General features: G+C 42.9%; 2 protein-coding genes across 7 annotated transcripts in view; one reads left to right on the top strand and one right to left on the bottom strand.

Annotated features, from left to right (window-relative positions):
* Positions 1–17,584, bottom strand: part of MACROD2 (mono-ADP ribosylhydrolase 2) — a 997,401-nt gene that overhangs the window by 21,399 nt on the left and 958,418 nt on the right. The window lies entirely within an intron of this gene.
* LOC309339323 (uncharacterized protein) overlaps positions 1–17,584 on the top strand; it is an 80,344-nt gene that overhangs the window by 39,917 nt on the left and 22,843 nt on the right. For 2 of the 3 annotated variants that reach the window (XR_014155171.1, XM_081857539.1), the window contains exon 2: positions 1,384–1,490. The exons of the other annotated variant lie outside the window; for it this stretch is intronic. The gene's annotated coding sequence lies outside the window, so the exon portion shown is untranslated. The remainder of the gene's footprint in view (positions 1–1,383; positions 1,491–17,584) is intronic. 3 annotated transcript variants of the gene reach the window in all.

Genomic DNA, 17,584 nt, shown 5'->3' with positions numbered 1-17,584 from the left:
ATAGTTCACCTATTGTGATAATCAGTGGGCAGCATCCACTCTGTTGGCATCCTATCTTGCCTATTTTTTTGTGCTAAAAGAAAGATAAAGGACCCCTGACAGTTAAGTCCAGTTGCAGATGACTCGGGGGTTGCGCCATTCATCTCGCTTTACAGGCCGAGGGAGCCAGTGTTTGTCCATAGACAGCTTTCTGGGTCATGTGGCCAGCATGACTAAACCGCTTCTGGCGAACCAGAGCAGCGCATTTACCTTCCTGCCGGAACGGTACCTATTTATCTACTTGCACTGGTGTGCTTTCAAACTGCTAGGTTGGCAGGAGCTGGGACAGAGCAACGGGAGATCACCCCGTCACAGGGATTTGAACCGCCAACCTTCTGATCGGCAAGCCCAAGAGGCTCAGTTGTTTAGATCACAGCGCCACCCACGTTGTATTTTGTGCTTACAAACAGGAAAAAAATCAGGTAGGATGTGGGGACACCAAAAGGAACACGTACCCACAATTTCATTAATATCAGAGGCTGAGGGGTAAGAAGGCAGATACAAAAGTGTGCCCCCATCTGCAGTCCACCTCTTCCCTGTGCACCTGCCCCCCTCATTCTTCCATGCCATCTGCCAATGGGGGCTTTTGAGGGGAGCAGCTAAAGGACTGCAAATCTCTCCAATTTTCCTCCTCCTACTGGTTTTTCAGAAGGATGGTATGTAAAGGGGAATTCTGTGTGCGTTTTGATTAAGCGGTCTATAAATCTTCAGAAAGAAAAAATAAATATCATATTTTGGTGATTTTATTAGGCCTGCTTATTTTTGAAGTCTGTTGAATTCACCGGTTTCTGCTTATGAATATTTGTATTATTCTATGTAAATAATTATATGCTTCAGGTTAAATTAGGTCAAACAAAGCAAATGTATTAATGATGGAAGGTTCATAGCTGCTGGCGCACTTCTGAATAGGTGTCGTTGAAGCTGTTCATCTGTGTACATGAAGCTTCTGTTTCTCTAGGTACAAGAACTGGTACAAGCATTTCACTGGCACTGTGCTAGAAAATAGTACAAGGAAAGGAACACTTCTGAATAACTAAGGCTGCAATCTTTACTCCATTTACCGCATTGAATTCAATAGGGTTGAGTAGATATGGTTAGGATTGCGCTGTTGGGATATGATACAGCATGGTGGGTGCCAATGCAGAATGGCATTCAGCATCTGAAATGTATAGCATTCTTTCTTGTGCAGACCCTCCAATTGCCCCTATTTTCCATCCTTCTGAAATCCCAGGAGGAGGAGGAAAACTGGAGAGATTTGCAGTCCTTTAGCTGCCCCTATTTTCCAGATTTACAGAAATCATCCTGGTTTCTGATTTGATCCCAGAATGTCCTGATTTCCTTAAGACATCCCTATTTTCATCGGAGAAATGTTGGAGGCTATGGAATTATGCGACCTCCGAGTCAAGTAACTATACAACCTTTAGAAGATATCTGAAGGCAGCCCTGTATAGGTAAGTTTTTTCCAATTTTTGATGTTTTATTATGTTTCTATATACAGTGGTACCTCGGGTTACATACGCTTCAGGTTACATACGCTTCAGGTTACAGACTCCGCTAACCCAGAAATAGTGCTTCAGGTTAAGAACTTTGCTTCAAGATGAGAACAGAAATTGTGCTCCAGCTGCGCGGCAGCAGCAGGAGGCCCCATTAGCTAAAGTGGTGCTTCAGGTCAAGAACAGTTTCAGATTAAGTACGGACCTCCGGAATGAATTAAGTACTTAACCCGAGGTACCACTGTATGTTGGAGGCCACCCAGAGTGGATGGGGCAACCCAGTCAGATGGGTGGGGTTATTATTATTATTATTATTATTAATAATAATAATAATAATAATAGATAAAACATCCCTATTTTCGTCAGAGAAATGTTGGAGGGTATGCTTTGTGATTCATTCTGCACTACTGCCAGCATAAGCAAACAGCCACACAAAGGAAATGCTGTTATTTGGCCCGAATGACCGCTTGTATAACAGAGACCATCAGTTACAGATAGGTAGCCGTGTTGGTCTGCCATAGTCAAAACAAAATAAAAAAATTCCTTCCAGTAGCACCTTAAAGACCAACTAAGTTAGTTCTTGGTATGAGCTTTCGTGTGCACGCTACTGGAAGGAATTTTTTTATTTTGTAGAGACCATCAGGACAGTCATATTTGCTTTGTGAATGACAAAGTGTCATTATGGGGAGGGTTGTGAGGACTTGCCACACGGAGAAGTTGCAAGTGAATCAAAGGTAAAATCATTTGCTGTGGGTGGCAAGAAAAGGAAGCACTGGCCATAAGATCAGCAGGCTTTCCATGACACTGGATCTCCATTTATATTAATCTCCCTTTTGCTCATTCTGCCTTGCCCAGTGTGTGTGAGTGTAGAAGGGGGAAAACAGAAGCATTTGTTATTCTGACATGCATGTGAAACAGGTATTATCCCAAAGCACTTTTTTCCTGCTGGGCAATAAAACTGTGTGCCACAGAGAAATGAGTCCATTCCACATAAACAGCAGAATCTGATCAAAACAAGAAGTGCCTTTACAAGCATTTTTATTCAATTTTTTTTCTTTCTCTCTCTCTCCCCTTTTCAATCTTGATTGCTACTGCTTGGAACACAAACAAGATGCACATTTCAGGGCCACCCCGCTAGGAGATGAGAGATACCGGAATACAGTTTGCAAGATACCACTTTCAATTACCATTTCCAATTGCATTACTGACAGCCTTGATTATCATAAAACTTCCTAGGTGGGTGATATTTCTAGAAAATCAGTACTCAAAGCCAGCCATGCAGTATGAGGAGGCGGCTAGGATAGTGCACAAAATTGCTTCCAGACAGGTTTTAAAATAAATCCTGCAAAGATTTACTGAGAATCTAGGGCATCCTGTTTTTTAAATAAAGCATTTAACCATATCCCACACACATACAAATAACCAACAAACAACACCAACACCCATATGCACAGTAATAGCTATCTGCAGTCCTAAACCCACTTACTTGGGAGTAAGTCCCATTATATTCAATAGGACTTACTTCTGAGTATGCGTGGTTAGGATTGTGCTGAAAATCAATGAAAATCAAGATTTCATTCACAGGGCAAATAATCAATTTAATTTGCCCCAAAGTAAGTTTCTATGGCTGTAATCCTATAGATACTTAACTAAGTCCCACTGAATTCTCTATTGTTATGATTATTATTTATTAAATTTCTATATCACCCACATCCAAGCATCATAGGGCAATTTAAAATACAAAAATACATAACATAGTAGCAAACAAAAACAATATGTCCCATACAGTTTAAAAGTTTAATAATCCAAGGCCTGGGAGAAGAGGAATGTTTTTGCCTGGCACCTAAAGATATGTAACAAAGGAACCAGGCAAGTCTTCTCTAAATTACATGAAAGGACTGGACTCTCTTGCAAATATTATTATACTTCTTGCTTTTAGCTCTGCATACAGCAAACATTCAGAAAGTAAAATCCAAGTGAAAAGTTGAATTTTTAAAAACATGTTATATATTTTTCACCAACCTGAATAATAGTTTTTAAATATCTGGGTGACAGTTTTTATTATTATTGTTTTTACTTTTGTAAGTATGCAATATGGCACCAAGTTGACTGCCTGGATAAGTTTAAAAAGAGAGAGAAAGGGAGATAAGCAACTCCCTGAATGGTATTAACAGTGCAATCCTATATATATCTACGCAGAAGGAAGACATATTGAATTCAGTGGTATTTACTTCCAGGTATTCTTCTTATGCAGACTAAGATCCACAGATAAGTGTGAATCGCCCAACACTGCAAAATCCATATAGTGAATAAATTTACAAGGCATGATGCAGATAAGAAATTTGTTGTGACTAGCCATAGAAAACCTTCAACCATGCTGTACTTTAACATTAATCAATTGGAACTTTTTTTAAAAAAAAACCAAAACCTTTAAAAAATCTGATTCTTCTGCACTCTGTCAAATTGCTATTGATCACACTGTAGGTACCAGAAAATCTGAATGAGACACTTTAAAATGAGATAGCGCAAGAAGACCCAGAATACATGGCCCTACTGTGTGCTTATAGTTTATGTTATGTTAATGTTATGTTAATGTTATGTTAATGAGTTATGTTAACTCTGGGCGCCACAGTTCAAGAAGGACACTGACAAACTGGAACGTGTCCAGAGGAGGGCAACCAAAATGGTCAAAGGCCTGGAAACGATGCCTTATGAAGAACGGCTAAGGGAGCTGGGCATGTTTAGCCTGGAGAAGAGGAGGTTAAGGGGTGATATGATAGCCATGTTCAAATACAGTGGTGCCCCGCAAGACGAGCGCCTCGCAAGACGGAAAACCTGCTAGACGAAAGGGTTTTCCGTTTTGGAGGCGCTTCGCTAAACGAATTTCTCTATGGGGTTGCTTCGCAAGACGAAAAAATCTTGCAAGTTCCAGCGGGTTTTTTTCGCTCCCCCCCCTTTCCTAAGCCGCTAAGCCGCTTATCAGCTGTTCCGCTGATAAGCCGCCTCTCAGCTGATCGCTAAAAGCCGCTAGACCGCTAATAGCGCTAATCCGCTAAGCCGTCAATGGGCTTGCTTCGCAAGACAAAAAAACCGCTAGACGAAGAGAATCGCGGAACGGATTAATTTCGTCTTGCGAGGCACCACTGTATATTAAATGATGTCACATAGAGGAGGGAGAAAGGTTGTTTTCTGCTGCTCCAGAGAAGCGGACACGGAGCAATGGTTCCAAACTACAAGAAAAAAGATTCCACCTAAACATTAGGAAGAACTTCCTGACAGTAAGAGCTGTTCGACAGTGGAATTTGCTGCCAAGGAGTGTGGTGGAGTCTCCTTCTTTGGAGGTCTTTAAGCAGAGGCTTGACAACCATATGTCAGGAGTGCTCTGATGGTGTTTCCTGCTTGGCAGGGGGTTGGACTCGATGGCCCTTGTGGTCTCTTCCAACTCTATGATTCTATGATTCTATGATTCTATGATTCTATGAATTACTTATAGACCTTTCAAGTGAATGATGTGTCTCAAAGCAGATAACAAACTATGTATCCAGACATAGCTAATACAGTACAGTGGTACCTCGGGTTACATACGCTTCAGGTTACATACGCTTCAGGTTACAGACTCCGCTAACCCAGAAATAGTGCTTCAGGTTAAGAACTTTGCTTCATGATAAGAACAGAAATCGCGGTTACATACGCTTCAGGTTACAGACTCCGCTAACCCAGAAATAGTGCTTCAGGTTAAGAACTTTGCTTCATGATAAGAACAGAAATCGCGGTGCCGCGGCAGCAGGAGGCCCCATTAGCTAAAGTGGTGCTTCAAGTTAAGAACAGTTTCAGGTTAAGTACGGACCTCCAAAACGAATTAAGTACTTAACCCGAGGTACCACTGTATGAAGGATCCATTTCCTTCACGACAGTATTAAAAGCTAAAATACAGTAAGCCATATAGTAATAAAAGCTATGCATTATTTTAATAATCACCATGTATATCTACAGCCCAGGTTATAATTAAGCCTTAAAGTTCACAATGAAAAAACTGGGTCTTTAATGCCATTTAAAAGTATCAAGGGATACAGTTTGCCTAATCTTGGAATCAAATTGCACGATTGTGGGGCCACCACTGAAAAGACCCCACACCATATGCCTGCCAACTAGTTGTATTTACGGGTTATACAGAGGGCGTTGGGCAACTTTTTGTCTATGGGATTCATACCGGAGTGAATTTATACCATGTGTTTGCATCTTGCAGGTACGGATGAACTGGGCACCTCTTGTGGTCTTTCACACTGGAAATAAGAAACAACTTGCCTGATTGTAAAGTTAGATCAGTGAAATACTTGCTAAAAGTAGCAATGAATTTGCCTACATTCCCAAAGGTGATTAATTACTTCACTTTGAATTTGATCCTTATCCCCCATTCTAAGCTTGCATTAAGAGGGAAGAGATTGGAAGGGGTTGACACACTTCGTTCCTTATTTTTCTCATCTTTTATATGAACATGGGATCACTCCTGATCCTGCAAAATTAAGTAGCTTAACGCAGGGTTTCCAAGCTTGGTGTTCAGTTTTCTCTGTGGTGAAAGATGAAAAAAATAAGGAGCATATGAGTTCAGGGCCTGCTCCCCAAGTCTCCATGGGTATATTCTGTTGGTGTTTGGAGTTAAAATGCTCAGCAGCAGTTGAACTTAGCACTGAATCCCTGTTGGAGGAGCACACTTTGCCCTGAGAGTCTGAGTTTAGAGAAACCTGCGTTTATTTTAGGAAATACATGCTTGATAGGAAAGCTCTCTAGTTCTCTCTAAGTAAGGTGGAGATGCCTTGGCCCACGTTTGTTCTTGCATCTCAGCGGAAGAGCCACAGAAGATTACTCCTTCCCCAAAGTGAGAATAAAAAATCACGAAGTAGAAAATGAGGCCATCAACCCTAAGAAACTACTACCTGAGAGAAGGTCAGCGCAGGTTCAGTGAGAAAGGACATTTTAGGAAACTTGGAGATTCTTTTCTAAATGTCCTCTGTCCCATGCAGGCACATCAGCCTTCAGTACAAGCTGAGTTGCATCCCAACACATGTTCTACAGTGTTACCTCAGGTTACATACGCTTCAGGTTACACATGCTTCAGGTTACAGACTCCGCTAACCCAGAAATAGTACCTCAGGTTAAGAACTTTGCTTCAGGATGAGAACAGAAATCATGCTCTGGTGGTGCGGTGGCAGCGGGAGGCCTCATTAGCTAAAGTGGTGCTTCAGGTTAAGAACAGTTTCAGGTTAAGAATGGACCTCCGGAACGAAATAAGTACTTAACCCGAGGTACCACTGTATTTCTAAGCATAATAGCATTTGTATACAGTAGAGATGAATCACTGTTATGGGGGTGATATAGTCTTAACAGAATAAGAAACAGGAAGTCGGGGAGAGAATATGTGGCTTGGTCCTAGAATGGAGCACTTGTTGTACATGCTTTGTTTATGAAACAACTTTTGGCTCAGTTGCATGACGCAACAGCATCACAGATGTGTTTTCAATTGCCTCAGCAGCTCCTGTATCCCACACAAGGTGGTAACCTCTAGTCAGTGCAGCCACACAGAGGAGCCTGATGCCACTGGGCTGTTGTTGCAAGTCAAAGCAATCCAAAGCAGATCCCACCACTTAATTGCCCAGTGTACAGAAAGCAACAGACATATATGTACTCTAGCTTTTCAGCCCAATGCATCCAAACCCTTCCGATTACAAACAAAACTGCATCTTGAATTTGTTTCTCCTAATTAAGCAGAGCACTGAATGTTTCCCCACTATTCCTCACTTGGTAATTTGTCACTCGCGGGGAATAACCACACCACGTTGCCCTAACCCCCAGCTATGCTGACTTGTTTTCCTGCCAAGTATGGTTTCGCTTCTCTCACAATTGTAGGTTGTCAGAATTGAAGGATATTTTTTCAGTCAAGTCACCGGTGAATGCCTGCTAATATTAATGTCAAGCCTCCGTGTGCAATGTTTGCTGCTGTTTTTTCAGCAGCATTGTAAATGCGTGGCAGCTCAGAGGCAGAAGTTCAAACAAAAGTGATATTGCTTAGCCTGACTCCTACTGATGCGTCCCATGCTGATGAGAATGTCAGAGGCCCCAATTCTAATTCTTACTGAATGCCTTTATAACCATTATCAGCCTTACTTTAACAGGCACTGTGAGCCCGAGGGCAAGCTAGTGCCTTCCTTCCTTCGAATCAATGAGCAAATGCTATCTTATTAGCATTCACTTGCACATAAGCTTGGCTGCCTGCAAAAGAACATTTTTAAGCGACAAAATGAGCGTATATTTACATATGGCAACTGAATGGAGCTTCCTTACCAATAAAAAGTTTCAGTATGCTAATTGGGAATATTCTACCTTGATCAAAAACTTGGCATTTGGGGAGAGTAGGATGAAAAAGAAAAGGAAAGGATGCAGCTTTGAAAGGAATTTGAACTTGCTATGACATAAGCTTGCCTGCCTCTGGAGCAGCTGAGTGCTGTTTTTGGAGCCATGCATAGTTTGTCAAGAATAGAGGCATTCACAAAGCAGTTCTTTAATATTTAAATAGTACTTTAACTCTCATGGTGCTGGATACATCTATTAGGATATCTGGTTTTAGCATTCTCTACAATGATGGATGTTAGGCTTGCAGGTGAATGGATAGCTTCTTATCTGAAAGGAGGACGCTATTTAGGCACAGTGCTGAAGTACATGGAAGCCAATCACAGTTAGTTCAAATAGTAAACCCACTTTCCCTCTCTTCTCCAGAATTCTCAATCCTCTGGATTTCAGAAATGGGGACAAAACCACAATGGCCCTGTTTACGGAGTTTACTGGGACTGCTGCTTTGCTCTTTCCTAGTTCCCAATATAGAATACCCACTATATCACTTCAGTTTCTATTGGTTCTCTTCATAACACTTGTCAACACTCAATTCTTTTTCTCTGCACTTGTGGTTTATTCTTATTCCTAATATTCCAAACACCCCACCATGTCCCTTTTTTGTGATGTTTTCAGGTCACTTCTAGGCTTGATGTGATTCAGAGTTGTTCACATATTGAACGTGTGTAAACGGGTTGCTACTCTGGGCAGCTCCCAACAGAATATTAAAAACACAATAAAACATCAAACTTCCCTAAATAGGCCTGCATTCAGATGTCTTCTAAAAGTCAGATAGTTTTTTATTTCCTAGACATCTGATGGGAGGGCATTCCACAGGGCGGGCGCCACTACTGAGAAGGCCCTCTGCCTGGTTCCTTGTAACCTCACTTCTCGCTGTGAGGAACCACCAGAAGGCCTTCAGAGCTGGACCTCAGTGCCCGGGCTGAACAATGGGGGTGGAGACACTCCTTCAGGTATACTGGGCCGAGGCCGTTTAGGGCTTTAAAGGTCAGCACCAACACTTTGAATTGTGCTTGGAAACGTACTGGGAGTCAATGTAGGTCTTTCAGGATCAGTGTTATGTGGTTTTGGTGGCCACTCCCAGTCACCAGTCTAGCTGCCACATTCCGGATTAGTTGTTGTTTCTGGGTCACCTTCAAAGGTAGCCCCACGTAGAGCACATTGTAGTAGTCCAAGCGGGAGGTAATCAGAGCATGCAGCACTCTGGCAAAACAGTGCGCAAACAGGTAGGGTCTCAGCTGGTGTACCAGATGGAGCTGGTAGACAGCTGCCCTGGACACAGAATTGATCTGTGCCTCCATGGACAGCTGTGAGTCCAAAATGATTCCCAGGCTGTGTCCCTGGTCCTTCAGGGGCACAGTTACCCCATTCAACACAAAGTGCCATCCTTCATCTCATTTCAATCAATATAGTATGCTGTAGAACAGGAGCTCAATGATAGTCAAGCAGAATGGTCAGTTTACTGTGGACAGTTGCAAATTTGGAGGGTTGGTGCAAAGCACGTCTTTTCAACTCATTTCTCAACAAATGCCTGATTGTCTTCCAATTAAGCCTTTACTAGTCCTATTGGAGACAGCCGCAGAGGACACGCACCCACACAGTGAAAATCTCTCTTCGTCACAGTCACGGTTACTGCTATGGCTCGCCAGTGCAGTCTTAGGATGGCAATTGGAAAATTATAGAGTGCTTTCTGGAGTATATTCAGCTGGGTATAGTTTTGCAGCCCAAATCTGTAAATCTGATGTTGGGAGAAGTAATATGTTTCCAGAGAGCGTGGTAGGCTTAAGCTAGGCTATAAATAACTAGGTGACCTTTCGGGTGTACTGAATTTTGTTAAAATATTGGAAGGCAGAAGGCAGCATGAGGAGTGGAAAATCCCACCTTCAGATAATCACAAGGTAACCCTCAGGAACCATTATATAAACTCCTTCCTATTTAAAGTTTGTATTACCGGAGACAATTTTGAGACCCCATTTCTATAAAAGGCTAATTCAATCCATAATGACTAGTCAGGTACAGTGTCATCACTCTGTTTTAAGCTTCTAACTGTGCAAGGTTCATGTAGCCCTTGCTGGATATAACATTTTAATGCCGAAAAAGCAGGGATTAATAGTGCTGAATAAAAAGAACTTGGCAATGGTCGTTTCTCATATCCCTCTCCTTGCTACTACTTACAACAATTCATTTAAATTCATTTAAAACGGAAATAATCTCTACTTATTTATATGAGATCTCATTTCTGTCTCAACCAAGCTTTTATTAATTCTGCTTTATATTAACTGATTCCACCGAAGGGAAGCAAACACATTTATGCACTGCAGCCAAATAAAACCAAATATATTTTAGACGTAGCTATTATGATCCTCTCTATATTCTGTCACTATGAATGGAAGAGGCACAAAGTATTGGGAGGGGGGTCTGTGTGCCCAAGAAAGGGAGAATCAGATCAGGGGGATCATTTGTGGTTGGCCTTATCTGGTTCTTAAGGCAAGTGCAGTGACGGCGTCACCACTGCATTACTGACCATAGTTTAGCCACAGTTTGTTAGGTTCTGATGAAACGACAAGCTGTGGTTTATTAAAAAAGCAGAACGCAGACTACAGAACGAGTATCTGAGCTCAAGGTTCACTAAGGATCATTCACACAACACAAAACATTGTGACATCTCAACCAGCCCAACTTGTGACATAGTTCCCTAGCATCACTGCATGTCTATAACTCATTCCTGTGTTAGTTTCATATAGTGTGCTGCCATGCTTACTTGGAAGCAGGGCTATTCTTTTAGCTTGCTTCCATCCTCCCCAATGCACATCATATCTCCTTCCTCCAGCAACTTGCATTTGCCTACTTTTGTCTGAAGTGAAACCCAAACATATGACCTGCCACTCATATGCAGAGGCACCATGCATTTGGGAACCCTGCAAAACTCGTGGTCCTCATGATCCCTTCCAACTCTACAATTCTATGAGTCGATGTATGACTAGTCATTGTAGTAGTAAAAGGTAAAGGGACCCCTGACCATTAGGTCCAGTCGTGGCCGACTCTGGGGTTGCGGCGCTCATCTCGCTTTATTGGCCGAGGGAGCCGGCGTACAGCTTCCGGGTCATGTGGCCAGCATGACTAAGCCGCTTCTGGCGAACCAGAGCAGCGCACGGAAACGCCGTTTACCTTCCCGCCGGAGCGGTACCTATTTATCTACTTGCACTTTGATGTGCTTTCAAACTGCTAGGTTGACAGGAACAGGGACCGAGCAATGGGAGCTCACCCCGTCGGGGATTTGAACCGCTGACCTTCTGATCAGCAAGTCCTAGGCTCTGTGGTTTAACCCACAGTGCCATAATAATGATAATAATAATTTATTTATACCCAGCCCATCTGGCTGAGTTTCCCCAGCCACTCTGGGCGGCTTCCAACAAAAGATTAAAAATACATTAAAACATCAGTCATTAAAAACTTCCATAAACAGGGCTGCTTTGAGCACTTGGAATTGTGCTCAGAAACGTACTGGGAGCCAATGTAGGTCTTTCAAGACCGGTGTTATGTGGTCTCGGTGGCTGCTCTCAGTCTAGCTGCCAAATTCTTGGATTAGTCACCATCGTTCATCCCCATATATCACATTCTGACAATTGTAAATAGTAATCTAATTGTATTCAGTATGTGGGGTACATTTGTGACTAAAATGACATATGAATTGGGCTCATAGCTCACATTCTTAGGTAAAACAGCTCTGCAGATAATAGTCTACTAACATATAAAAGGAATGGATTGTTAAACAGATGTAGTTTTGCAAAACACAACAAAGTGCAATCGCTGGCCTCACACTTCTACACAATCTCATCTGTTTATAACCTTGGGGAATAGGAAGAACATTTTTTTGGGGGGGGGGGTCCTGACATTCCTCCAAATTCCAATGGAAAGTCGCACTTTTCTGTTCCAAGCAATATTTTAAACATTCCCTGAATCTCCTAACTAATAAGTAAAGGAAGCAGTACTTCCTTTCATTGAGAAACTCTCCCACACATACGGCGAGGAGCCACCTATTTCTGGAAATCTCCTGCCTTCTTTGTTTTCACAGATACGTGTGTATGACGCATCTAGTTTCCTCTTTGGTCCCCAATAGGGTAGTATCTACTTAGCAAGCCTCTGCTTTAAGGGAGTTAGGAAGCATATAAACTTTTATTAGAGCGTCCTTTCGATGCTTAGTATTATCATGGGTCCAACTGTTGCTCTGCTCCTGTGGTCGATGATAAAAGTAAAACTTCTAAACAAACCACAGGGTAAGATTTCTTCCCTGATATCAGTATTAGTCTGTGAAGAATACTAACTATCTGACACTGCTCGTCCTGTTCCATTTATGGGCTCTAGCATAGGTCATATGTGTTGTGTGAAACCTAACCTTCCCATTTGTCAGCTTTTGTTTTCACTACCCAGGTGCAACTACAGTAGTACCTTGGTTGTTGAACTTAATCTGTTCCAGGAGTCCATTTGAAAACCAAGGCATGGCTTCTGATTGGCTGCAGGAGCTTCTTGCACTCAATCAGAAACTACGTCAGACATTCGGCTTCCATAAAAAGGTTCACAAACCAGAACATTCACTTTGCGGTTTGTGGTGTTTGGGAGCCGATTTTTTTGGGAGCCAAACCGTTTGACAACCAAGGTACCACTGTATTCATGTTGACTCAAGGCTGCTGGGGTGCTTTTTAAAATGTCCCTTTACGCCATTATTATTGGTCAGTCAGGATTGAAAGCATCAGTACACGTACGCAGAAGTTTGTCGCTAGTATATGGGAGTATTTTAGGGACGAGATGCACTAAATAAAAATTAAATAATACAATAAAAATAAAGCATTACTTATTTCTGACATCAATCTGAATGTCAGACTGCTTTTCTTGAGTTGAGGAAAGGCACTTTCTTGGAGGAAATGCACAATTTGAAGTAAGTAATTGAAAAAGTCTTTAGAAAGGAAATGGTCCCATGTCCCAGAGGAAGAATCATGTCTGTTTAGGGCCATTCACTTACCATGCTATGAAGTCATATAACACCTGTACCTCCTTTCATCAGTCAGATGTTGTAAGGACATGGCAGTATGGAAATTATTATTAATAACTGGCCTGTTCCTACAACAAATATATATACACAGTGGTGCCTCGCAAGACGAAATTAATCCGTTCCATGAGGCTCTTCGTATAGCGGTTTTTTCATCTTGCGAAGCAAGCCCATTGACAGCTTAGCGGATTAGCGCTATTAGCGGTTTAGCGGCTTTTAGCGGATCAGCTGATAAGCGGCTTAGGGCTTAGGAAAAGGGGGAAAAAAGGGGGAAAACCCCGCAGGAACTCGCAAGACATTTTCGTCTTGCGAAGCAAGCCCATAGGGAAATTCGTTTTGTGAAGCGCCTCCAAAACGGAAAACCCTTTCGTCTAGCGGGTTTTCCGTCTTGCGAGGCGTTCGTCTTGCGGGGCACCACTGTGTGTGTATGTATCAGGAATAGGAAACATGGTTACTCTCCACGTGCTGCTGAACTACAACTCCCATCACCATAAAACAATCTAAAAGCCACAAATAAAGAAACAAAACAAAAGTGTAAGTGCAACACAAAGTAGACCTGTTGAATTATTTGTGTTCATTAATTTCAATGGGTAACCAGGCAGCAAAAAAACACATTCTGGAACAGTCAAGTTCGAAACTGATGGAGAAAAGCCCAAAAAGAAGTGGGCAAACCATTCTAGGGCATGAGTGCCACCACAGACATAGCATAGCCCTGCACTCAATCCTTACATCAGCCAAAGACAGGACGTGGAATAAAGCCTTCCCCACAAAGATCTCAGGAAATGGAAATGTTCCCAGAGATGTTCCCTAAGATAAGCAAGGGCCTGAGATGCCCCCACTGTGAATTGTGGAGTCCAAAATACAGTGCCTCCTGCTCACTGTAACAAGAGAGGGCATTTTCACGCTAACAATACCAGCAGGTACGTAGTGTCATTTTATGTTTTAAATTTGCCAGAGCAGTTAGTTGTATTGGCTGGCAGTGCTCAGATTTAGATTTACTGGCTTCTCCAGGCAGACTCAGTAGCAGCTGATCTGCCTGGAAACATGGATTTCAGCAAACTCAGGAAAGAAGGAAATATTTATTATATCAGGTACATAGGAAGCTGCCTTATAATGAATCAGACCATTGACCCAGCTAGATCAGTACTGTTTGCCAGTTGTGGTCAGTGGGGTGGGGTGGCTCATCTGATCTACCATCTGTTGCTTATTGGGAGGTACACAGGAAGTGGTGGCAAGGTGGCAAAATTGGTGTACCACAAATGCACCAGCAGGAGCACCAGATTGGCTCCGCTGATGCATTTGCACCATGCTGACCTCACCTCCACCTCTATCTTTACCGTCTGTTGTTGTTGTTGTTTAGTCGTGTCTGACTCTTCATGACCCCATGGACCAGAGCACGCCAGGCAATCCTGTCTTCCACTGCCTCCCGCAGTTTGGTCAAACTCATGCCTAGTAGCTTGAGAACACCATCCAACCATCTCATCCTCTGTCATCCCCTTCTCCTTGTGCCCTCCATCTTTCCCAACATCAGGGTCTTTTCCAGGGAGTCTTCTCTTCTCATGAGGTGGCCAAAGTATTGGAGCCTCAGCTTCACGATCTGTCCTTCCAGAAAGCACTCAGGGCTGATTTCCTTCAGAATGGATAGGTTTGATCTTCTTGCAGTCCATGGGACTCTCAAGAGTCTCCTCCAGCACCATAATTCAAAAGCATCAATTCTTTGGCGATCAGCCTTCTTTATGGTCCAGCTCTCCAGCGTCATAACTTTTCTATGCCTGTTGTCTTTGCCCATGGAGTTTTCTTGGCAGGGATACTGGAGTGGCTTGCCGGTTCCTGCTCCAGGTGTATCACGTTTGGTCAAAGCTCTCCACTATGACCTGTCCATCTTGGGTGGCCCTGCACAGCATAGCTCATAGCTTCTCTGAGTTATTCAAGCCCCTTCGCCCTCTAACTCCTGGCAACTAGCAGGTGATGGGGGAGTCAGGTGAGCTACCATTGTGTACATTGACTGGCAGCAGGTCTTTCTCCAGGGTTGCAGACAGAATCTATTCCAGCCCTACCTGGAGACAGACTCTTTTCTGTATGGAAAAAAGCTTTGCCTTTGAGCTATGGCCTTTCTCCTGGTGAAAGGTGAAAGTTGTCACACAGGCCTCAGCACCAACACAGGACTGTTGGTACTTCCCTTCCAGATTTATGGTGGAGCCGTCTTGCTACCGCTCATCACTTGGTGTTGTCTGTTGCCACTGTACTGTCAGTGCTCAATGTGGGTGTAAAGAAGCAATATGGCTGTTTGTGTTGGACAAGGCCATCCAAATGGTTGGATTCTGTACTAGTGGATTGATAGCACGTTTCAAGAGGGTAAGCACAAGGCAGTCACTCATCAATAAGTCCTTGTGCTGGGATTGCTGTCACTCACGGCCAACTTCTGGAATCTCTGCCAAGGTTACTATATGCTATTAAAAGCATCACAAGGAATCATTCCCTGGGGCATGTCATGCGAATAAGCTATTATTCCTTCTGTAACAATTTTTGCCATAAGTTGTTAGAAGAGTTTGACCTGGCTGATCAAAGGGACGAGCTTTCAAAATTTGAACTACATGAATAACTTCAGTAGCTGGCAGAAATTGAAGCCCTTTATCCCATTACATGGGCATAAAATTTACTTTTAAGGCATATTAAGAGACCTCAAGCTACATAAAGTTTGAAAGAAGGAAGGCATTGTATATAGACCACTTTTCATAATTCAAACAAGCAGTATGGTCGTAATTTTCATTTCCTTACAAGCCCTAGGAACAGAGAAAGAAGCTGTTTTGGAACATTACCAGAAGCCACAACTTTTTTTGCCAGAATATCAGGGGTAAATAGGTATCTCCTTCCACAGCCAAATTTTAATTGAGGATTGGTATAGCAAAGTCCGCAATGTTCCTTTAACATTTCATTGTTGTTTTCTGTGGCCAAAGGCAGGGGGCAAGACTGTCATGACCAACAGGCTTTCCACTGTTGTCTTAGCTTCTTTTTATTTCACAGCCTTCCACAAGAATGCAAAGTGGGTCAAGGCCTTGGCAGACCTTCCCCCAAGATATAGTAAAAGAAAAAAAAAAGCGTGAAGGGCTATGAAGGATTCAGCCACAAAGGATTCAAAGTGATGTCAGTGGCTAGAATCAAATGGCTGTTTTTGGATCACATTCCATGTTTAACTACCTTCATTATACCATGCTAGGGTACAATCCTGAGGACAATTATTAGTAAAATCCATTGAACTCAGTGGAACTTAATTTTGAGTAAACATGTTTAGGACTGTTTCAGAACATGGTTGGAGGATGGATGGTGGCTAACAGATTGAGGATGAATCCTGACAAGACAGAAATACTGTTTTGGGGGGACAGGAGGTGGGCAGGTGTGGAGGACTGCCTGGTCCTGAATGGGGTAACTGTGCCCCTGAAGGACCAGGTGCGCAGCCTGGGAGTCATTTTGGACTCACAGCTGTCCATGGAGGCACAGGTCAATTCTGTGTCCAGGGCAGCTGTCTACCAGCTCCATCTGGTACGCCGGCTGAGACCCTACCTGCCCGCAGACTGTCTCACCAGAGTGGTGCATGGTCTGATTATCTCCCGCTTGGACTACTGCAATGCGCTCTATGTGGGGCTACCTTTGAAGGTGACCCGGAAACTACAACTAACCTGGAATGTGGCAGCTAGACTGCTGACTGGGAGCAGCTATTGAGACCACATAACACCGGTCTTGAAAGACCTACATTGGCTCCCAGTATGTTTCCAAGCACAATTCCAAGTGTTGGTGCTGACCTTGAAAGCCCTAAAAGGCCTTGGTCCAGTATACCTGAAGGAGCGTCTCTACCTGCCAGAAGCCAAGTTACAGGGAACCAGGCAGAGGGCCTTCTCGGTAGTGGTGCCCACCCTGTGGAACACCCTCCCATCAGATGTCAAAGAATTAAACAACTATTGGACTTTTAGAAGACATCTGAAGGCAGCCCTGTTTAGGGAAGTTTTTAATATCTGAAGGACTATTGTATTTTAGTCTTTTGTTGGAAGCCACCCAGAGTGGCTGGGAAAACCCAGCCAGATGGGTGGGGTATAAATAAATTGTTGTTGTTGTTGTTGTTGTTGTTGTTGTTGTCATTTTGGCATTATGGGACTGTTGCTAATGTCACTCATGTTTTTCAACAGCTGCATGAACTGATAGGTGAATTCGACAGGAGATTTGGACAGAGGGATTGTCCATATGTTCCAGACAGGCAGCTCTCTTTCCCATTTTCATGAGATTCCAGGAAGGGAGTTGAAACCCTGAACTGTTCTCTGGGATCAGTGAGGGTCTACATATGAGGGAACAAACTGAAAGTTAATCCCGATAAATTGGTCTGACTTCTTAACAATAAACCCATTTTTTATCTATTGCAATAATCTTCCTCTGTATTTAAACCCTCTGTGCCTACTTAAGCTTTACTGCTCTGTATGCTACTGGTAACTGGATATTGGATTTGTATACACCTCTAAATGTCTAGAGGGCTCAAAGGAAATAGCAATGTATATTTAGAGTAGTGGCGCATTATTGCCACTGTTTTTTAATATAGTAACCAGCTGAGGGT

Source organism: Podarcis erhardii, assembly GCF_964252035.2.
Source record: "Podarcis erhardii genome assembly, chromosome: 3".
NCBI classification, from domain to species: Eukaryota; Metazoa; Chordata; class Lepidosauria; order Squamata; family Lacertidae; genus Podarcis; species Podarcis erhardii.
The sequence above is the reverse complement of the archived record's forward strand: the minus strand, read 5'-3'. Positions and strand labels throughout refer to the sequence as shown.